At 40.3% G+C, this 24,317-nt stretch overlaps 1 long non-coding RNA gene across 4 annotated transcripts in view; it reads left to right on the forward strand.

The window, feature by feature from the left end:
- The window catches only part of LOC123285164 (uncharacterized), a 65,953-nt gene that overhangs the window by 14,507 nt on the left and 27,129 nt on the right, over window positions 1–24,317 (forward strand). For 3 of the 4 annotated variants that reach the window (XR_011502963.1, XR_006526700.2, XR_011502962.1), the window contains one exon: window positions 3,281–12,847. The exons of the other annotated variant lie outside the window; for it this stretch is intronic. This is a non-coding gene — a long non-coding RNA (uncharacterized lncRNA). Of the gene's footprint in view, window positions 1–3,280; window positions 12,848–24,317 lie in introns of those variants that run through there. 4 annotated transcript variants of the gene reach the window in all.

Genomic DNA, 24,317 nt, shown 5'->3' on the forward strand with positions numbered 1-24,317 from the left:
GGAAAAGACCAATGTCCCAGCTTAGTAGTCAGGCAGGTGGACATCCCCCTACTTGAGGGAGGGTCAGCCTTTTGGGGTTAGTCAGGTCTTCAGCGGATGAGGGCCACCCACGTAAGGAAGGACAATCTGCTTTACTCAGTCCACCGATTTGAATATTAATCTCATGCAAAACCATCCTCACAGAGACACCCAGAATGATGTTTGACCAAGTATCTGGGCACCCCGTGGCCCAGTCAAGTTGGCAGATAAAATTAACCATCGCAGGGGTGTCCACCAGGTTTCTCCACATCCACATGCCCTTGCCCAGTGGGAATGAACGAGGACTCCGTGTGGTGATGCTCTGTGACTGTGAAGACCCTGCTCCCAACAACGGAGTTCTGGATTCTTAAATTGCTAACAGGTGCTACAAAGTGTTTAGGATCATTGAAAAGATGGAGATAACTTCCTTCAATGTCAAGAACTTCCTGCAGAGTTGGGTTCAAAGTCAAGGTCCAGATTAGGAAGCTAAGGGTCACAGGTGTATGTGGCTATGACAAGGAGCGACAGCCTAGAGCCGGCCAGGGCAGGCACAGGTGCTCGTGTGAACCCAGAGTCAGGCGTAAATGGAGGAAACTCCCAGGTTGCTCACCTGACTCTCCCCGAAGGCAAGGGAGCCAGGGCCCCTTGAAGAGAAGGTGAAGGAGGCGGGGACCCAGCTCAGCAGGAGTCTGAGACGAGGCATGCAGCTCTTGGTTTTGCTTGGAGAACTCTGGGGCTCTTCCTGGAGAAAGGACTGTCTCACTTGCTGCATGGTGACATCTTGTTTGCAAATAAGTGTGTTACAGTGCCTGGCCTGGGCTTCCCGTCTCTGTCACCCAATGCATGGAGCCTGGTGGATGGGGCGGAGCCTGTGGCAGAAAGACAGGGGCCACGCCACCTCCTCACTCTGTTGTAATTGCTCACGGGTGCTGTGGTGGGGCACCAACGTGTGGCCTTGCCTCGTCTGGGCAGTTGAAACCTCTTCTTTTATGAGAGAGACTTCTCTCCAGTATCCTTCCTCTCAGTGAAAGCTTTGTTGTTATTGATCTTTTAAGCCACTCTGTAGGATTGTTAACCAACCAATGTCACTTGCACATCACTTTGTGGCCTTCCAAACGGTTATTTCATCTTAGGCACTTTATTTATCCTTTTCCCATGTATTACTTCACCTCTGCCCCTACAGCTTCCAACTGCCTTAAATTGTACAGCATTTTATACTTTTAAAAGAGGAATTCTGCACTCTTTTATTTTATCCTTACAATAACAAGGAGATATTGTTTCTTATTTATTTCCTGTAAACTGAGGCAAAGGCAAGTAAAGTAACTCACTTAAAATTCCAGAGCAACAGCCCAGGCTCCCGAACACTGGTCTGGTGAGAGGGACCCTTGAGCAGAGGCCTCGGGCCACAGCGGTGTTTCTGAGGGCATCTTCACGCTTCATTGCTGGACAGATCACAGACCACAACTTTCCTTATAACTCTTACTTAGGCGCAAAAGGACTCACTGGTCTTTCCGAGTGATATCTATTTCACGTAGACATTTTGACAAGTTTGCTCACCTCTACCTCCTCCTCAAACACACACATACACACAAACAAACCAGAAAAATCTGACTTTGCTATGTCCTTGTCTATTTATTACTCTAGGAGGTATTATTTTGGGAAGTACTGGAAATAGAATCAGTGGGAAGATGACCCAGGTTAATTTGCTCATAAACTCTGATGTACAAGAGGTTCAAGCTAATTTACATTAGATTTTATCTTGAAGAAGAGAATTAAATTTATCGAAACGAGTTATATTTAATATAATGCAAGTAAAGATTGCAACTCTGCATTAGTTTTAGAATGAACAAAAGATGGATAGTTTCTTCTCCATCAAAGGGCTTTTTGATTGTGGAAAGGTATGCAAAATCTCTTTGTGTGGCACTTTATTTATTGAGCTTAATTATCTGAATATCAAACTATAGGCATTTTAAAAAGTAAACAATTGCACTAAATATTCACATGCTACTTACAAAATGCATTTTAAAAATAAATTTTCCCACCATTTAAATAATAATTGTACACTTAATTGAACACTCTAAACAATTAATTAAAATCACAAGTTTAACATCAGGTTATCTTGATACGATTGAAAACAGTTAAAAACAGACCACACACAAACAAGGTTGAGTACTGACCGTTCACATGCTTGAGCACTAACAGTCGTCCTGCCGTTCTGATGCACTGGTCTAGTCTGTTAGCATCATTAGAAACATGTGCTCCTTTTTTTTTTTAAGATTTTATTTATTTTAAAGCCCCCTGGTACATAGTTGTATATTCTTCCTTGTGGGTCCTTCTAGTTGTGGCATGTGGGACGCTGCCTCAGCGTGGTCTGATGAGCAGTACCATGTCCGCGCCCAGGATTCGAACCAACGAAACACTGGGCCGCCTGCAGTGGAGCACGCAAACCTAACCACTCGGCCATGGGGCCAGCCCCACATGTGCTCCTTATTAGTATTTTATAATAATTTGTGGGTTATCTAAGGATTTTATCTCCTAGGAGATGAGGAAGTCCTGCTTGATGAGCCCTCCTCTTTGGATCATCTTCTGTTTTACCATTTTGCAGCCCGCTGTTGAAACTTCCTTCTAGTTGGTTATTTCGTGTGAGCATCAGAGGTGGTCAAAAGTGGGTCCCCAGGATGCTCATCGGCCCTTCCTGTTCTGGGTAGAATCCCTTCTATTTCTGTATTAGCTCAGTTCCCTCCCAACTGTTTGTTCTACTCTTCTTTCCTACTTCTCTGGAACATATATTATATATTATACATACTCATACACACACACGTGTATTTATAAACTAATGTAGCAGGGAAATATATGTGTGTAATGGACACATGTGCATACATATGTACACTGATATACATGTAGGAATATCTACACATATACATCCCTTACTTAATGAAATAATGACAAACATAAATCCTGTTCTCATCCTTCGGTTGTATCACAGCTTCCTTTTTGTACTTTTTAAATTTTCGCTTTTGACTCTGACTTTGAATTCATGAAATTTTATAGATCAAATCATTATAATTAATGAAAATACCAAAATTAGTTATACAACATTTCAGTGAGAACCCCTTCAGTGGGGTCCTTCGATGTGTCCCTGTCCCTCTTATTCATGGTATTAGCCTTGTTTTCGGAGACCCACAGGATGATCTGGACCCATCCTGAGTGTTTTTCTTTAGTCCGAAAACTGACTTCTCCCTCTCTCCTCTATCCCTCTCAGCCACCTGCCGTGCTCATGCCCTGGCTGCCAGATCAGCCCTGTGGCCATCGGCGGTCCCACACTGCTGGCTGTCTGTCCAGTCACCTTCTGAGGCAGGACATGAAAGAGCTGCACCTGCAATCTGTGTGGCTGTCCACGGGCCCTTTCACCGCCTCCATGAAAGCCAGCATCTTTTGCAAGACACTCATTTCCCTTTGCAGCCATTTGCAGTATTTCAGCACTGTGTTGTCCACTATTTACAACAGCAGACCATCCGGGGAAGAATTCATGAACAAAGACTTGACTTTACGTGTTGGGTGGACCCAGCCAGGAGGCTGTGGGAGTGGGGACGCATTTGTATTAGTGGTCATATTTTTAGTAAATATTTAATCTTATGATGGCTTTTGCCTTCCTAAGCAGTATGGCAACATGAGGAAATCCCATGATCAATTGGATAACAGAGGTCTGTTATGTTAAATAAATCTGGTGGACTGAATTCCAACGACTTCCAACTTAACCCACTATTCAAAATATAAAATGAATCATCAACCTGACTGGCCATCTGGAGGGTGGAGCAGCATCGTTGTCTTCTCTCCGAGGCTGGAGACTGCCCAGGCTGTGAGCTTAGGAAGCCTCATGACCTTCCCGGTCTTTCCTGTGCGTGTCTCGGCTCTTCCTGCTGGTGCTCACCTTTTACTGGAGAAGGGAACTCTCCCCCTCCATCTCTGAAGACTTGACGCACCGACTAAGAGGCCAGCAATGTGGGATGTTGGGTTCCTTTTGCCTCCTGGTATTGCAACAGGCCTGATGCGAGTCATTACACAGAGAACCTCACATATTTGCCTCATCAAAGAGGGATTGGGAGGCTGGTTCCCATGAGAAGAGGGCGGGAAACAGGCCACACTGATCAACCAAAGGGCCAGTGGATGGGCATTTTTGCTTTCGCCTTTGAAAGTGCTGGTGGCCCCTCATCTAAGGATGCCTCCCTTGGGAGAAAGCTCTGGGCTTTGGTAATCTGAAGAAAAACAGGGCTGCCCCCCCCACCCAGTCCTAGAGTTCCTAGAGAGAGAACACGTTCCCTGTTTGGAGATGATGTGTTTTCCCTTAACTCACGGTCAAGTGATCCCTGAGGATTTCCTCTTTGCCAAGCATCTCCAAACTCTACATCCCATTGGTTTCGTCCTAATTGTTACTTATTTAAGCTATAAGAAAATGTCATCCTTATGCACCATATTCCATAAATTTAACTCATAAGAATGTTTTTTTATAAGAGCCTTTTGAAGTCCAAGAAAACTTCGGAATAATTTTTATGAGACTTTAAAAATCTTTCTTCTGAGGGTTCAGGAAGTTCCATTTTGCCAAGAATAAATCAACTCAAATAGCAAAGGGATTGGGCTTGACTTGAGATGCCAAACCCACAGTGTTTCAGTGGCTTCCTCTCTGAGCCAAATGCATCTTCAGTCCTGGGAGTCAGCGCTCATATCTTAAGTTTCAGATGAACATATTAGCACTTATAAATAATTGTTTTAGTATGCCAGTTCTTAATATAAAACATTTGGCTTCTTTTTTGAACCAATTTGACTCCAGAGGCAAGGAAAAGAGAGATTATTAATTTTACAAGTCATTCTTTTATTAGGGTTTATGAAAGTCATGTAGAAAACAATTGAATTTAATTTCCTCTTTGATATTTCCTTGAATATTCTTATTTTCTTCCTTCATATTAATTTAAGACAATTTAATTTTTTTTCATGACTAGATTCTGAAACATTTTCTAGGAGTGTTTCCTAAAAGGAAAATTATGGTAAACAATGTAATTAGTTTCGGCAGCCATAAAAAAAATCCATGGAAACTTCAAAGAAAGCATTTTAGAAGTTTTTCTAAAAGACGAGTATAAAATAAAATCAGCAGCAATTCTGTTACCATCTTAAGACAAGTTACTGATTTAAAAAACAAAAACGTTCAGTGGTCGCCCTTTTCTGTACTTGTTGGCACTTCATCTGTCAACATGAGCTTCTCCGCTTGTGTCTGCTCATCCTCTCTTTCTGTGCTCTCCCTGAACTGCCACCGTCCCTTCTGATCCGGTCGTGCTTATTATCCCTGTTGTTGCTGTCATTGTCGTCATCGGCATCATCATTATTCAGTTTTCCCTCGTCCCAGGCCCTTCAGTACTCTGCAGCTGCCTTCCCTAAGCTCAGGTCCCGGGGCCTCTGTCTTCAGCGCACCCCCTCCCTCAGTGCACACCATCCTGCCCTCTTTCACCCTGTCCGTTTCCACATCCCCTCATTCTCCACCTCTTTTTAGTCCTACACACTCCTCAGGGCCCTTGTCCCAGCCAGCCAGTCACTAGATCACTAGCTCCAGGTCCCTTGACCAGGCCTCAAAGAAGGATGTGGAATCTTTCCTTGGGCTCCAGCCAGGGGTGTGCACAGACCCCTCCCCATCCCCGCAGCCCTCCCCCGGGTGAGCGGTCAGGGCAGCAGCTTGCGCTGGGCAACCCACACGTTAAATCCACTTCTGTCTGGTAATCACTGAGGGAGGCCAATTGTGGGCCATGCGTGGCAGCGGGGGGCTTTGTAGGCAAAGACGGACCGATCATTGTGATCAGGCGCAACGCAAAGAAGCCCCTGGAGGGGGCAGTGATGAGTGCTGCTGCGAGAGGAGGGCAGGTATAGCTCCCCGCAGGAAGTGGGGTTTGCCCTGGATGGACAAGAGATGCTGAGCAGATGGGGAGAAGACCGTTCCAAGAAGGAGCCATTTATGCAAAGATGTGAGGTGGGAAACAGCAGGCTGTGTGTGTATTTTACTCATATGCATGCCTATACAGGTATGTGTTTTATATACCTGTGTATATGTTTTTTATATGTGTGTGTGTGTATATATGTTTTGGTCAATGAGGGACTGCATATACGACAGTGGTCCCATAAGTACCGTAGAGCCTAGGTGTGTAGTAGGCTATACCATGTAGGTTTGTGTAAGTGCACTCTATGCTGTTTGCCCAAGGATGAAATGACGCATTTCTCAGAATGCATCCTCGTCATTAAGTGACACATGATGTATAAAGCACACATATATATGCACGCATATGTGTAAAATACATATGTGCTTGTGAGTGTATGTGTATATGTATTAGCTAGAGATCTCCAGAGAAACAGAACCAATACGATGTGTATATATAGAGAGAGATTTGTTTTAAGGAATTGGCTCAGGCCAGTCCAAAATCTGTAGAGCAGGCCGACAGGCTAGAGACTCAGGGCGGCCAGTGTAGCAGTTCAGGTCTCGAGGGCTATCTGCTACAGAATTCACTCCTGCTGGGGGAGGCCAGTCTTTTTGTTTTTATAGGCCTTCAACTGATTGGATGAGGCCCACCCACATTATGGAGGGTAATATGCTTTGCTCAAAGTCCACCAATTTAAATGTTAATCTCATCCAAAAACGCCCTTACAGAAACATCCAGAATAACGTTTGACCACATATTGCACACCATGTCCCACCCAAGTTGACACATAAAATTAACCATCACAATATGTATGTATTGTTTCCATCAGAGCTGAGCAAGTCTCCAACATCCATTTTCTTCCAAATCTCATAAACGCTTCTTTTTTCTCCTTTTCCCTAACTATTCTTCTTATCAAAAACCGTAGTCTCCCTCCTGGGGGGAGAGGCTGGGAGACGTCTGGTGTTCTCCTTGTCTCTATCGGGCAGCTCACCCTCTGTGGTCGCCCATCTCAGGTGCTGCATCTATCTGGAAGGGTTATGGAGGCAGGGGTGTCTTTTTGGCTTCCCTGAATGCCTGTGCCTGATACGAGCTCAGGGCTCAAGAAGTGACAGTCACACAGCATGGCTGGTGGCTTTAGAGCCGAAAGCTTGGTCGAGCCCCCTTCCTCCCGTCCCCCCTCATCCTATCTTTGTGACCTTGAATAAGTTGTTTAAGCTCCCGTGATTCTGTTTCCTCTCGCATAAAATAGGGATTATAATAGTACTTACCTATCTTGAGGCTCCCATGAAATGATGCTTGGCAAGCTTCTGGAAGAGTGCCTGGAACACAAGAAGTCTTCAGTAAGCGTCAGCTCACTGTTTGGTACTCAGTAAATACTCATTGAAGGAATGAATGGATGCTAAGCCCAAATCTGTCTCCACTACCTTACCTGTATCCACGCAAAATCAGCCTATAGGCTCAATTACCCTAGCTTTGCTCTGCCTCATGAAATGTGTGTTAGTCAGGGATATATATATGAGAGTGATTTATTTTAAGGAATTGGCTCGTGTGATTGTAGGAGTAGCAAGTCTGAAATCTCTAGGGAAGGCTGGAAGGCTGGAAAATCAGGCAAGGTTGATGCTACAGTCTTGAGTCCAAATTCTGCAGCGCAGCAAGCAGGGTTCTGTGTTGTAGTCTTGAGGAGAATTGCTTCTTCTTTGGGAAAGCTCACTCTTTGCTCTTAAGGCCTTCAACTGATTGGATGAGGCCCACCTACATTATGGAGGGTCATCTGCTTTACTAGAAGTCTGCTGATTTAAATGTTAATCTCATCTAAAAAGTACCTTCACCCCAACTTCTGGACTGATGTTTGAGCAAACAACTGGGCACCATGGCCCAGCCAAGCTGATGCATAACATTCATCATCACAGACTGCTTGCTTTATTTTCTTTCTGTGCCCCACCCCCCCCCCCGCCCACCACAAAAGGGAGAATTTTGGTGTGTCACATAATCTGATGACTTCACTATCTGTGTTTGGCTCCTATCATGTACTTGCCAAACTAAGGGGTTTTGTTCAGTTCTGTGCAGTTTACAATTTGCTCAAACGTGCCTTGTCTCATCCGATCTTGTCAACCATCTTGAGAGATACAGCGATTCTCTTAACCCACTTTACAAGGCAGGGAATCGAAGGTCAGGGCAGCTTCTCCACTTGCTCCAGGGGTGAAGGCACACTCAGCACCCTCAGCCGGGACTTTGGTCCACGCCCCAGGCCTTCCCCCATTCCTGGCAGTCTTCCTAAGGCGTTACTCTAGGCACCTGGCAATTAAAATAAGATGAACAAGATATGGTTCCTACCCTCAAGGAGCTTGTGGTCAGACTCAGCTAGCTAAATACAACCCGACTTTAACTTTAATAGAGGCAAGAACGGAGTTTCTGAAACTCCGGGGATGGAGGAATCCGTTCTCGCTGAGAATGGGGAAGGTTCTTAGAGCCGACACTGAGCGGGAGGCGTCAACAACCCGCTTTTATTTTCAGGCCCACTAGGAGGCCTTCTGATTTTCTGTACCACTCATTTGCATTATTACTTGTTTATCCAGATGGTGAAGGATTTAATGATTAAAATACTTGGCCAAAACTCTTATCTGGGAGGAAAGGAGTGGGGGAAAGCAAGGAAGGGAGAAGGAGGGAAATAGTTATTAAATGAAATCCTTACTTGTTCCTTTTGTTTTAATCACTCAAAAGATAATTTTAAAAAATGATGAGAGAGGCAACCTGTGAAGATAACATCTATATCACAGTATTTGACTTATGAAGAGTAGGAAGCCTGTGTGTGTGTGTACACGCGTGCATGTGTTTCACAGTGGGGTGAAGAAATGACCTAGGAGTGTTTCTCCTGGTGAAGTGTCCTCCAAAATCCACACCAGAACTTCCTGGACTTGCCTAGGGAATGTTGTACTTACCTCTGATTTCAGACTAACTCTCAGTCTGACGAAACAAAGCTCTATTCTCCAGAATGAGGGAAGTATTAGTGTAATTGCTTCTGGCCTGTATTAAATATCTAAACTGCACTGATTAATCAGCTGCATCTTTTTATTGTACCCTTTTCCTTGAGTATTTATTACATGCTGTCTCATTAATAATAATAAAGTAAAAATTACCCCCATTTTACTGGAGATGATACAGAGGTTCAGAGAAAGGAGTAGATTTGACCAAGGCCCCTGACTTGTGCGCGACAGGGCTGTGATTGAGGCCCTAGTTCTTTGCCTTGATGTCACATGTTCTTGTTCAGCCTCACAGCTGCTTCTGCTGATAGCAGCTTCAAATTGCTTCTCTTTGTTCTCAACGGTTGTCAGTCTCTCTTATGACTTATAAGGTATTTATTTTGCCATTGCATCTTCTGGAAGCTTCTGAAATAGCCCTTATTTGTCAGTTTGCCAGTCCCCTTGCCTTTGGAGTTACGTTGAGTGAATTCACTTGGGGAGTTTAATGATGCCTTTAGGAGAAATAAAGCCCAGGCCCCAGATGAACGTGGTTAAACGTCTGAGTACAGTGTAAATATAAATTAGGTGGTTAGATTTTGATGTCTGCTATTTGAACTAAATTTTAGTAATGAGAAATAGGGATAGGCTCCGATGGTTTGTGATACAGATGCCAATTCATATTTTATGATATCTACTCCAAACAAGGAAATAACCAAGGTGGATGCCTATTAGATCTGAATTGGGGAAATTAACTTTAATGTGCTATGTGACCCTTTGTACTGTAATCACCAACACCCTCAACTAGCCTGCATGAGGTCATGTTCTGGCAATTCCTCATATTTATTCATCTTTCTGGTGGGAATTTCAACGGTGGCATTAAAAATTGGTACTTAAACAAGACTGTACAGATATAGTCATTGAAGACAACATACTTTAGGGTTTAATTTGCAAAAATATTTTGCACAATATTTTTCACTGTGAGTAAAAATTAACACTTTTTAAAGGGTACTTGGAGGAGAGATATTTTAGAACTAAAATTTTGAAGGATTAGCAAATCATTATGAATACCTATTAACTATAAGAGCAAAAGAAAAAGCTTTTGTCTATAATAATCTACAGAAAAGACAGCTCAAATACTCAGGGACTCAAATGGGTACAGAAATATTTATTTGAAACTTGAAATTTTGTAACATGATATATATTTTAACTGGGTGGTATTTTTATAAATGGTACAATTTGTGTAGAGGAGGGGAGTTTAATTTCTATTGAGTGTTCTCTTGCAATTTTTACGGATTGAGTGAGAGATGCTGTGGGGTGAATTGCTCAAAAATTCTGCGAACAAACCTGTCCCGAAGTGGACACAAGAGGGCGCCAAGCCTCTACGTCAAACGCAGCCGCTGAAGGAGATTTAATGGACGAAATAAACTCTGGCACTTAAAAAAGAAGCCATGTTTATTTTATTCTGGGTAATATATTATGCACCTGCTTGTTTTATTTTTTAGACTGATTCGTGTCAAATGACTTTCCAGAAATATGACACGTGTACTGGATCCAGGCAGAACTAATCTTTCAACATGCAAATAGTCTTATTTTGTACAAATTATATGCCATGATATAATGAAGTTTTACTTTATTGTACTCACTCTAAAGGGAGTTAAGAGAATGTAGCAAGTTGCCACATACCTCTCTAAGCATTTTTTTTTCTCTCTAACTTGCTAAGAAATAGTTTTGGGTCATGGGCTAGTTACTAAACGCACACACACACACACACACACACACACACACACACACATTACAGCTCCTTTGTTAGAGGCAAAGAGTAGTGAATGTTTGTCCAGAGACTGCAGGGGCTAATTTAGGGCTGAGACTTCTGGAAAAAAAGAGGAAACAAAATGGTACCTGAAGGAACTGGAGTCTGCAGTGGATGGGGAAAAGAACGAAGGCGTTTTTGCCAGGTAAATATTTGGCTTGTGTGATAGTTTACAAGGGTGCCCACACCCAAATACCCAGACTGGGCGCCTTAAACAACAGACATGTGTTTCCTCCCAGTTCTGGAGGCAGCAAGTCTGAGCTCAAGGTGCTGGCAGGGTTGTGCTCTCCTGAGGCCTTGCTCCTTAGCTTGCAGGTGGCTGTCTTCTCGCTGTGTCCTCACACGGCCTCTCCTCTGTGCACACACAGCCCTGGTGTCTCTTTGTGGGTCCAAATTTCCTCCTCCTTCAAGGACATCAGTCACATTGGATTAGGGCCCACCTAATGGCCTTTGTTTAATTGAATCACCCGTCTAAAGGCCCTGTCTCCAAATCCAGGCTCGTTCTGGAGTGTTGAGGTCAGGACTTCAGCATACTGGCTTGGGAAGGACACAATTCAGCCCCAAACAACTTGGTTCCTATTTGTGTAAGTTTAGTCTTGGGGCTGGGTCATGGTCTCCCTCCTGTCTGAGTGTGTTTATGGACCAGCCCTACACACATGAGATGCTCAATATGCATTTGTTGAATGAATGAATTTCTGTCTTGAAAGGCTACACATTTTACTCTGCTCAGGCGAGCCTGAAATCTTCAACTGCCTTACAGGTAGTAATTAACTGCTGAAAGAAAGGCATAAATACTTCCTTTTAAACATTGACATTATGTCCATCTGGTGAAAGAAAAGGATAGAGGCAAATAAAGAAAGTTCAGGAAATACTAAAATTTCTTAGAAATAACTTCATTGAAAATTAACAAGTTGATTATTGTGAAAACAGATTCCCATTTGCACATAATGGCCAATGATCTAGCTTTCCCGGCCTCTGATGAAACCCTTCCCACCCAGAGCGATCTGCTTTTTACCCACCTGAATGGTTATCAGGGGCTCCTGAGATTAATTAGCCTTTCAGACTTCAACCGCTTAAAGATAATGCATTTAACTCAATTATAAGCATTCGTCTAGTTCACAATGCATTTTCTTCTGCCCGGCAGCCCTGCCCCCACACTCCTGCTGCTGCGCCCACGCCTTATTTAAGGTGTAATAACTGAGTTCTTTGCAACTGGACAACTTCCACAGGATCAGCAAAACTCGAGCAGAGAGGCCAGTGGGGGCAGAAAGCAGGAACTCCTGTTTCCAGGAGCTGTTCTGCTATTTGAGGAAGAATTCCTGGCCACGGGGCCTCAGAGTGAGGTCTCTGCAGTGGATGAGCTGCAAGTGGGTGGGAAGGCTGGCCTCACGGGGCAGCTTCCATCTCCACTGCTTTGCGGGAGCTCTTTCTTCAGGGCCCGTGGGTGGACACAGGCATAGGGCCCTCCCTCCCCAGGCTCAAAGGCCTCGTTGGGGGCCCAGCAGAGAGTGAGGGACCTTCAACTTGGTTGGCTGCTTATAATAACGCTCCCTCCCGTGAAGCCTGTTTATAATAACACTCCCTCCCTTGAAGCAAGTTTCTGTTTCTCCCAATAGCTGATGGATTATCTGTGGATCTTGTAAATCTCACATTCTGTAACTGGGGGCCTGGGCTAAAAGATAAGGCGGGGAGTTGCTCTTGGATTTAAAAGGGAGCACCTCATCCTTCCAGCCTCATCTTTAAGGTTCCCCTAACCTTTCAAAAAAGATGGCTTTTTGCTCTCATCTTTTAGGCTTCCCTTTATCAGGCTACTGTGATAAAGTTCTTGATACTTTCTTTCACAAAAGACTTAAAAAAAGTCCTTGATGCTGGCAGGGAATTAACTCATGAATAAATGGATAATAATATCGGCTGACATTTTTGGAGCACTGACTATTTGGCAGGCGCTGAGCTGACGGATTTGCTCGCATTATCTCACTTGATCCTCTCAACAGCTTTACGATAAAGCCCACTTCACAAACGAGGAAACTAAAGCTGAGAGAGTTGAGTAGCTCGTCCTAGGTCATAGGATTAGGAATCGGAAGTGTTGGGCACTCCAGGAAGAAGGGAAATGGGTCTGGGAATGAAAATCCAGGACTCTGAAACACACAGGGTGGAAGGTCAAAAAGCTAATGTTTGTTACTTTCACTTAACAAAGATGTGTTAAGTACCTACTTCATACCTGGGGGGGTGGGGAGGGAGTTAACAAAAGGACCAAATCTGCCCTTGGGAAGATTTTTAATCGAGTTTGATGGTTCCCAAACTCTGGTGCACATTGGAAGGATCTGGGGCATCTATAAGGTAGACTAATGCCCATTAGACCCCCAGCAGTCATATTAAGTGTTAGGATGGGGGTGCCACCTGGGCGTCGGGAAGTTTAAGTGCTCCCCAAGTGACTCTCATGTGCCATCAGAGTTTGGGACCCGCTGGTCTAGTTGAAGATTGTGAAACAGGAGATAAGCACATGTGACGTGGAGTGGTTAAGGTGTAATTTCCACAGGCATTTTCATAATTCCTTTGCCGTTGAAGTCAGATGAGGGGACCCTCAAATCTGCTTTTTTGTGTGTCCTTTAACTTTGGATAGCACATTCCTTTGGTCCACAAAGCCTCGGTCACAGTTGGTGTGTTGATTCCTTTGTTTTTTAGGTTTTTTTTTTTGAGCACGAGGTTAAGTAGAGTCTTTGGGTCTGGGTTTCTGAGGCTCCGGTCGGCTCCTCTTTCCTCCCTGTGTTTCCCCCACTGCACACCTCGCGTCCTCTGTAAGCTTTTCTTCTTCATTTTCACTTGTTTCCTTTCTGCCCATTTAAATGTTCTCTTCATTTACTGCTCTTCATCTGTCACTCATCTATCTCCCTGATCGAAATTTGACAAGCTCAGTACTAAAAAAAATAACTTTTTTTTTTAGAAGAACAAAAGCTCAAGTGTCTGTTGGGCACTCATTTGCTTAGGAAATTCACACATGCTCTGCCCTCCTTTCTATAAAACTGTATTCCATCCACTTGTGCATTTCCCGTGCTCCTGTTCAGACCTGGTCACCTAATTATTTTTCAACCGGTATCTGTTGATCCCTGTGTCCAAAGCACGCCATTCTTCTTTCCATGGTAGTTTTTAAATCATTATGAAAATACAGAATTTTCCTTGCCTGTTACCATTACTCCATTTGGTGTTTAACTCTACTGAACATATTGAAAGGTTGAAAGAGACATTACTATTTTGGTTATTTATCTGTTGCCGAATGTACATGAAAAGATGTAGCTTTTCTTCCAACGTTCATCAACAGCAGCTAGCATTTTATGGCTGTGGAGATTTTTAAAGCAATTATAGCTATTTATGCACTTTTTAGTGATTGTTAGATTTACTAATTTGGATGACATCAGGAAAATAAAATGTAGTGGTGGTTTAAATGAGGAACCACGAGAAGCCTGTTAGGAAAAAAAGAAATGCTAGAAAAGGAGAGTAAGAATTAAAGTATGAAATGAATTCCAAACAAATGTCACCCGGAGAACTCAGGACATGAAATACAACAAAGTGGCAGACACACACACCGTGTGCGGAGAAACCATTCTTAGGATAAAATGAGTAGGTAGGCATAGGCTGAGATCAAGGTAAAATACCAGAAATTAAAAATAAGAATGGCAGAGTGGGAAAGAGAAATTAAAATAATTGAGCAGCTGGAGACAATCAAGGAGTTTTCTGCTCACAGAAGTGTGTACATCAAAGGAGAAAAACACAGGAGGTAAGTTGTCCCTATACTAGTTACAAAGGCACACGTCACGCTTATTAATAAAAAGGACTGTCTTTGAAAACCTCGCTGAAGATTATCCACTAGCCGAATAACGAACCTGCAGCCCTTTGACAAAAGCAGAACATGGAGATTGCTGTATTCGAGGAGCCAGAAGATGGCACTGTTGTCAACGTTTGCAGACCATGTAGGTCTGGGAGCCCATGAACAGAATGTGTCACGTTGGTTTCTGCACAGTTCAGCCCAACAGAAGGGACTTAAAGGAGAATTATGTGTAGGCTTTTTTGTTATCTGGTCTCCTGTAAGGTACAACAAAATATTCCAAAGCAGTTTGAAACTCAAGGAAGGTGATACAGGTAGATATTCTAGATCCTTATGCCCGCTACTCACCTTATGGCCAATGTAGTTACATCTTTACGTTGGCATCCTATTTTGGTTAGGTTTTTAGTTCATTTTCCCAAGAATGAGAAAAATCTATTTCTAGCTGATTAAGCGTAAGTGATAGCCTAATTGTATTACATTTCTAAGTTAGTATTATTGGAAATCTATAGAAATACTGGTGTTGCTATCGTTTGGGCAGGTTACCAACCTCTGCTCTTGCAGGATGACACCATGTTGTCCAGCTGTGGCTGCTTACCTTACTGTGGGAGGACACATTATCACTATGCTTGGGACAAAAAGCTGTACAAGGAAAAACATTTTGATCTCATTTAGAGTAAATCTGGAGCAAAATGTGCCTCACTGTTGAAATTCCTTTGCATTAACACATTTCTTAGTTTGTTCTCTCCAAAATTTAAAAAAAATTAAATGAGTATCAAGCAAGTTAGACTTGAGGAATAATTCCTGGACATAAAAGGGCAACAAGAATGAAACTCTCACACTAAATCTTTTGTTTCATTTAACCATGTGTGTGTGTGTGTGTGTGTGTGTTGGGGACATGGTGACGAGGAAAAGAGGGGTGAGGTTAAGGTCAGGAGATGGGAGAGTGGAAAGATATTGTAGCTTTGGCTATTTTAGTTTCATGTATCGAATACTGAATTTACTCACATTCTTTGATTAAATGGGACTCTAAAGCTATGTCCTTAAAAATCACATAATGCTTAAAAAGAACATATTTGCAAACGACTTTAAAAAATTAACCAATAATTAAAGAATAAGGATCCAGTCTGCCATGGGGCAGCCTTTTGAAAAACTGCATTTGGTTTTCTATTAAATACATAATCCAGGTAAACTTCTTGCATTTATTCACACAGGTGGGTACATTTCATTGCAACCCATATGACTCAGACTCCTAAGAAGTAAAAACATGACATTTTTGGTTAATAATTATTTCAGCAACATTTCCCAAGCATCTTTTGTATCATAAACAACGTGGATCCTGATTCAGCTCTTCTGGATTCCATAATAACAGATGGATTGCGAGACTGTTTACTGCTGCTTCCCACAAGCTTCCTCTTTGTAAACTACTATATTATTTATGAATCAGAAAAGTTTCAAAGAAACCTCCTATCTGATTACTGCTTACTGATGAACTTGCATCAGAGAAACTTTTAGTCCAATTATACCAGTTTGTTATAAAGAACTGTTATTATTCCAAAGTCTGAATTTGTTAACTGGTTACTATGCCTGCTTCTCTGTGCCATTTACTCACAAAGACCTTGTCAGACAGATTGTATTAACTCTATCCACAGGAAACAAGGAAGAGTGAGTGCATTGGCACTGAAAAGTTAAGGTAGACCAATAATAAAAAATGTTTGTAAGTAGCATTGCTACGCCAGACACTGAGATATATTTAAAATGGACCTTAGAAAATATTGGAAATAATTTTAGTTTTGAATTGGTTTATATGGATCCTTGTGGAAAACTGTATCTAGTCTTTTGCTCTGACCCAGTAACAGACACGTATAGACACCTTACAGACGTTTCCAGCCTCCGACCTTGACACAGAATTGTCAGTTTGAGTGTCAGGCAGGAATATGTTTGGAAAAAGAATGAAACTGAAATGCACCCCTTTAAAGTTTTATTTGACCCATCTTGATTTTACAATTTACTTTAGCAACAGAAACAATTTTCTTTTCTTTATGTGTGTGAAGTGAGCACAAAAATATCCACACTCATAAGATTTTAATTAAACGTAAGAGAGGACAAGACAAAACAAACCAAAGCAAAAATCCCCACTAAAATAACCCTAACCTCGCCTTAAAATTTCTACCCTCTGTGCTACATCTCGATATGCAGCATGATTATGATTAATTCATCGTGACCTTGACAAGAAACATATTTTTGGAGAAGTGTCATCAATTACAGTGGTTCTTGGGCTAAACCTGAGCTAGTTTGTGTTAGGTGTGTGTGTATGACAGGGCTGGTTGTGTCATCATCCTATCAACAATATAATTGTCAATATGCCGATGGTGCGCTGAGTGAGGTCTCACCCGGCCCCTAGATGCCATCCTTGCTGGGGACTCTGCCTTCATGGGAACCGAATGCTGAGGCAGACCAGCTGCAGGACTCCTAGATGCTAAACTCACCAGAGAGGATTCTGTGACAGATGCTTCTGCATTTTATGCAAATAGCAACTTCATGGATCAGTTTTCCTTCCCTCTGTGGAACATAAGCATCTGCAAAGTAGAATTCCAAGAGCCTTAGCGCATTAACAAATGAACAGAAATGACCAAACAAAACAGGTAACAGCACTGAACGGGAATGTCACAGAGGAATGTGTTCATTAAAGCTCTGGTTTCACTGTAATTTTTTCCCCCTCAAACCATGTACTTTCATCACTTGCTAGTACTTTTCTTTCCGTAAATCGGTCATAACTGAAAAGTATACTTTTTGTATCTGTCTGTCTCCTAGTCACTATACAGTAGTTTCAGAGTATTGCAGGTCTGTACTCACAGTGAAGAAATCTACACGTCGGCTGAAGATATGTTTAAAAAAATTCTAAACAGAAACAAAAAACCAAAACATTCTTTCCCAGAAAGAAGTTTCTTTTTTTCAAAGTAGAAATAAGTTTCAAGTCTTAATGTTTCAGATATATTTGCAGTTAAATAATTATATATATTTGTTACATTACTGTGCCACTTAAAATATACTTACGAAAAGACATCAGCTCTATGATTAAGGACGTAGCAAATATTTATGTACATTCTGACATTCAGCTTCAGCTTTTAAATGGAGATTCCTACTATTTAAACACATAAATAATTTTATAGTGCTCATACATTTGCTTTAATAAGGCTTTCACATTATACCTAATTTTATGTAAATGTCATTCAGATTTCAATCCAAGAGTTTTGCAGGGGAGGTTAAAGGGTGTTTATCTTGATTTGTTAAAAAGCACTATTAAAATTAAGCAGTGACAAATATTATGACTTTTAAAATTGTTCTAAGTGGTTGCATTTGTTTACTAGGCTTGTGTTTATACAAAATATTTTAACTCTTTAAATGTAACTTAATTTAATGAATTGTTCATACAGGAGCTGTAGTCAGGAATAGCTTTAGTGATCTCACAAATTCAACAATCAGCCAGTATTCTTAGTAAATCCCTCTTTATGAGTACTGTTTAATGAAATAAAATGGTATACATTACATTTAGAAAAATCAACGAAATGAATCTAAAAAGAAAGCTTAGATTACTTTATTTTCTAAACTGCTCATCTTTATTTAGAGTTATCATAAAGATTAGTGCTTAAAATGTATTTCATAAACATACAGTTTTAAAATTTGGGAGAAATATATTTATTCAGAATAATCATACTAAAAAATAAATGCAAATTGACAAAAAATATTTCATTAGTTCATTTAAAAATACTTCTGAAATGAAATTTTAAGAGGGGAAAGAAAAGTGCTCAGAAATCTGTCTCCATAAGAATACGACTATTGTATTCCTACATGTTACTTATTAAAAGTAATCAGAAAAGATAGAGTATAGATAAGACATGGCTCTAAATGAAACCTTAACCAAAAATTCAAATAGCATTTCAGAATCAAGTATTAATAGGATAAACTTAATTTTAGTTTCACATAAGTGCAGCTGCATTTTCTATTTAATTATGGGTTTTCAGCACTAGTAATTTTTCCTTGACCTACTCAATCTCAAAAGTCAGAAAATTGCTTCTTTTTAAAAACTGACAATGGCACGGTATGTTTCCAAAGAAAAAAGACAAATTATGGAAAACCATTAGTTTAAACATATTTAAATAGCCAGAAAGAAATTCTAATAGAAAACTTGGTTTGAATATGAGGAAAAGTTATGAGTTACTTTTACTGCATGGCACAATGTGAATGTTAAGATATTATATTATTATTTTCTTTTTTTCTAAAAGCAAAATAAAAATGTGTTATATAATTATAAAAAACCCAATGCATTAAATATAACTTGTTTCTTGCTCTGGTAAATGGAATTCTTTACGGTTGTAAATTCATGGAGATTTCAGCTGCAGCCTGGGTAGTAGATGAACAGAAAAAGGTATTTTAAAAGAGAAAATAAAGAGCAAACCATTGGGCTTTGAAAAGATAAGATTGGAGCACAGAGTTTACTGACAAATACAGGAGGAAAACATATTTTTTAATCTACGTTGTTAAATTGAAGTGCAGAGTGTAAATATTCAGATTTTCTCTGAATGAAAAACTAAATAATCTTCCAGATTTAATAAAGTAGACTTCTCAACCGCAGAGAGGAGGGGTTGAGATTTTTTGTATATTTGATATAGAAATTTTATATAATATGTTTTTATCACACTAAGTCTTCTTTTGTGGCCAGTAAATAGTTTGTGGGCAAGAGCTCTGAGTCATTGACTGATTACAGACAGAAAAATTTAATAATCAATGCATAATTATTCACTGTTCACTTTTCTTACTTTTGTCATGCTCAAACCATTTTTTGTATGTTAAGTATTGAGATTTCCTCTGACTCTTTAAATGGGATTTAGAGCAAACTGCACACAAATGAGTTGAATTTGTTAAAAGGAGATTCTTTCTAAAGCTTAGGTATTAATGATTTTTTTTTGATCATTTGTGGTGCCAACATAAATTATGTCTTCACAGCTGAAATATGGCTTCAATACCCAGGTTAATTAAAAGAGCTTGGTTATAGAATCTGGACCATTGGTACCATCAGGATCTATTGAGAGCAGTACATTTAGCAAGGAAATCAAGGGAAACTTTTAGTAACAATCAGGTATGTCAAGACATTCAATGCTAATTTTGATAGAGTTGATCTCAATGGAATGACCTCAGACCTCTTTCCAAGAGCATATTTGCCAAAAACCCAGGTTGCCTGGGAAGTCGGAGGCTCACATTACTGTGAACTTTGTGTGGCAACACCACTGACGTTCAGCTTCATTTTTTTCCTCTAGAGTTCCAGATGGATGTGTTATATTTTTTAATTTACTTAGTAAAATGTTTCTTTTACAATCTACCCTTGCTTGTGAGCAAGGTCCAATAAGGGTGGCGCTCCAGTGCCCACAGCTTCCTCAGAGGCTATGAATTAAAAGCAAAAACTTGTAGCTCAAAAAGAGAGGCTTCTCTCCACTGGAGAAGAGCTGAGCTTCAGTCGGATGGGTCAGTGGTGACTCTGCCTTTGAAAGGTAATCACAGCGTTCGTTTGTGGGATAAAAACTCACGTAAAAAGAACTCTTTGGACTAGAAGGGACCATGAAAATCTAAATAGCAAAATAAATACACATTTACACCCAAATTCTTGTAAATTATCAACCCGTAAGAGGCTGAGTTGTGGGTCATAGTCAGTGACTATAAATATTCTTACCAGTGGATGACAATATATTGCATTGTCCTCATGAACAGTTGGGCCATAAAACAAATGCATACTAATTTTGAATGCTTTCTTTTTTATGGCGTCAGGAATTTCATAAGGAAGTCCTCACAAAGAGGCGTACAGATGCAATGTGATAATGTTTACTTCCTAATTTATTGAGATATAGTAAAATGAAAGTTATAGGTGAAAATAAGCCAGAGGTCTGCAAGACAGAGTATTAGACCATACTTTCGGAGTCCTGGGATCTAGGATTATGTCTGATTGAGCTCTCTCTGTGTCTTAGTTTCCCCACATGTAAAATGAGAATTTAGGGTTAGGTGATGTTTTGGGTCCTAGTAAACTCTATAATTCTATGACTTTGAAATTATGAATAAAATATCGATTGATTTTTATTTTTATTTAAAAAATGTTACTCATATTTTTCAGTTGGTTGATTCTATATTACCTTATTGTGTTACATGCCCAGCTTTGTCAACGAGTTAGAAAATGCATTTTGGCAAACAAAGGAATCAATTAATGGTCATGTAGACAATGAAGAGTAAAATGACTATTGAGAGCAGTAGAATCGCTGGAATGTATTTGTTCGTATTACCACAAACACAGATAAATTCTTAGAAGCCATCTCTCATTGAACCACAGACATTCCAAAATGAGTAAAATATTTCTCCCCACTACCGTAAAAGGGCCAAAAAGACAAGAAGAGAAGAGAGAGAGGGGAGAGAAACAGAGAAGAGAGTGATAGTGAGCAATGTGGCCTCCCTACGTTTGCGTGGGAGATTTACCACACGCGTCCCATTTAGGATCTAGGGAAGTTTCATCTCCTGAATGCTGTATTTTGTATCCACTAAAAATATGTGTACACACATTATTAAAATGGCAAGGCAATAATCTTGAAAAAAACTTTTTTTAATTAAAAAAATTTAAATGGGTCAAAATGAGTTTGTGCAAACGTGCACACCCGTCTCGAGATCGGGGAAATATCAGAGCCTGAGTGGCTTCGTGAGCATGTGAGGAGGAAGTTGAGTGGTAAGGAAAGACAGAGGTGAGACGAGCAAAACAGCCATGTGATAGAAATCACTTTATGAATAATTCACCGATTTAACCCTTCTTACCAGTTGCCTCAACCCTGTGCCTTTAGTCCTCTTTAAAATAAAAAAATCAGCTACAACCACTAAAATAAAAACCTTTTTCAGTCTCACAGTTGTGATCCTGCTGTGAAGGCTCTACTTGCGTAGGAAAATCCCAGTTGACTTCTGTGCCTGGTATTTTAAAGTCTTAAGACCTGTGATGTTACATCATTGGCTATCGGTGTCTGCCAAGCAGCTACACGTCAGTACCTCCACACCAACAGCATTCATTATTGTCTTCATTTGCGGCAGACACTGGCTGTCAACCGAGTGCTCTGGTGGATTATTTTAACTGAAGTCTAGCTATGATGGAATTGGCCTAAATCTTTTCCACAGGAGAAAATTTCTTACAAGGCTGTGAGCTTGGACTAAAATTCTTGGTGTCTAGTGTTCACTGACTCTCCAGTGAAAGACGTCCTAGTAAAGGGCTGAGTTAGGCTGTCTGATAAAGGTGCTATGCAGGGGACGTGCCCCCAAAACTTAACAATCAGGAAAGCAGAAGCCCTGACCAATAAGAAAGATGGCCTTGAACTAGGCACAGGTCTGGGCTCTCTAGACTCGGCAGTATGGGCTAGTGGTCAGCGTCAAAATATAGTCCTACAGAATGTTAACTCAAAAATTAAATACATGATCTAGGAAGAACTCTCTATTTTTAGGGACAGTTATTATTGTAATTAATATTACTATTACTTAGGTTAGAATTTCTTTTTATATATTAGACTCACAGAGAGTTCTTATGAGTGTCCATTGAGTAAATTTTAAAGATCATATTGGCTTCATTCAGCAATTCATGAGTTGGGAAGCATCCAATCTAGCAGATAGAAAGGACCTCTGACAAGCTATATAAGAGAAGAGATTTTAAAGGCAGAAGGGGGCGGGAACAAGGGTGTTGTACTAGGCAAATGAGTGAATTGGTTATTGCAAAGTTCCTTTCCTTATCAGGAATGGCAGGGGTCTGTCAGGCAGATTCCCTCTCTAGTGCTGACCAGGCGATTCCTGATTGACCGGTTTAAGATTCCGTTTCTGGGAGCGCCAAGACTGTAATTAAGTCTCAGTTTGGTAATGTGGGATTTAGCATAAGTGACTCCATTTTAGTCCTGTAGTCGTTAACATGAAAAGATCAGAATTTAGGGTTAATTTCAGAGTCATCTTGGAATCTTTCAATTCGTAATTCTTAGGTTATTCTTTTTATTTGCTTAAACTTTATCGTACTTAGAAAAAATTAGGAACAGTGCCTCTGTCTCTCCCTCCCTCTTTCTCTGCTGCTCCTTTAGTCCTTTTCCCAGTCCCAGAGTCACTTGCTCATTACTGGCCACCTATGTTGGGTTTGCTGATGGGCTGTGTGCATCTGGGGATGTCCGTGTTTAGCTTTCCTTATCTTTCCAACTTATTTTCCTTAGTTGTCTAAACTTTCATCACTTTGAAGTTGAGAATATATTTTGTTTTAATGAGTAGTGTATGCAGGGACAGCAGTTTGATTAACTTTGTGAAAAGAAAGAAAAGCTGGTGTTAAAATTTTTGTAATTTAGGTCTCATTTCCCATTTATTTGAATTACAATTTTGAAAAAAGTCTTTAGATTCATTTCAAATATCTTTTCAGATTGAAAAATTTCTGAACATTAAGCTTTTATGTTTTTCTTTCCACTCGACCATCCCCACTCTTCACTTACTGACCTATACACTAAACCAGTGCTTCCATCCACAAGCACAACGACTTCACCTCATACAGTTGTCCCTTGGAAACAAGCAATTTAGTTCTTATCACATGAAATATTATAAAATTTAATACTCTATCATCATGACACGGTACCTTTATTCAGTTTTTTCACACATTTTATTTTAGTTTAATTTTTTATTAAGGAATCCTTATGAAAAGAACAACTTTGTTCTTTCACATTACCCAAATACTTGTAGAATCATAATTAGGATGTGAAAAAATATCTTTTTCTTTGAAACTTCATAATGATTCATAGTGGATGCAGAAACTGACATATTCTCTAGGTCAAATTAACCATGGAAATGTGGCTTTTGGGACTGGACACAGTGAACCCTCCCCAGATAGTAAAATTGTCATTAGAGGAATAAAATGGTGTTCGTAGCATGAGCTCTTTCTGTTTTTCTTTACTTGGTAAAGCTTCTGCTTTAAATTCAGGTTGCTTTGCTTATGATTGGGATCATCTTTAATGTCGCTGAGATGAACTTTTAACAAATCTATGAAAACTTGTTAAAAATAGCAACAAAATTTGTGAAATGTAGTGAACATCCTGTGGTATTCGTATATCCTATGCATGTCTGTATACATGTAGAAGTAAGACATGATCAATATTTCTGGTTTTACTCACTATTTACCATATAGTTTCCTTTCATGGATAGAAAAGTCATGGGGAAAACGTAATATAGGAATTTGGGGAGGAGGCATAAGGTTTACAGAACTGGGATCTTGGATATAGGACTATATGAAGATTGCTATTCTCATTTGAGTATTTCCTCATGGGTTTAACTTTTTATTAAATTTAACACATCCCATTATTTTCTGTGGCATTAAATACGGGTACGTAAGGAAAAAATGGTCCTGGAAATAAACTCCTTGGTGCGGTTGCCTTGTACCTAAGTGATGAAGCAAATCTAGAGAGAGAGAAGTGGCCCAGAGACCTCTTTGTGTGAAGCATCTCAACATATTGCTGTCTGTTATATTGTACCGAACACATTCACTTCTGTTTAGTAATATTTTGGGGAGCTGAGATTTAGGGCAGAAAAGACTGGAGCATCTTTGCAATTAATTCAAAAATTTTATAGGGTTATTTATTTATTGGTACTGTGATGAACATGCATTATTTGTAATAACATTTTCAGTTTAACATCCCTTTTTTATTTAACTCTGAGTTTTA

The sequence above is a fragment of the Equus asinus genome, chromosome 4 (assembly GCF_041296235.1).
Source record: "Equus asinus isolate D_3611 breed Donkey chromosome 4, EquAss-T2T_v2, whole genome shotgun sequence".
Classification (NCBI taxonomy): Eukaryota; Metazoa; Chordata; class Mammalia; order Perissodactyla; family Equidae; genus Equus; species Equus asinus.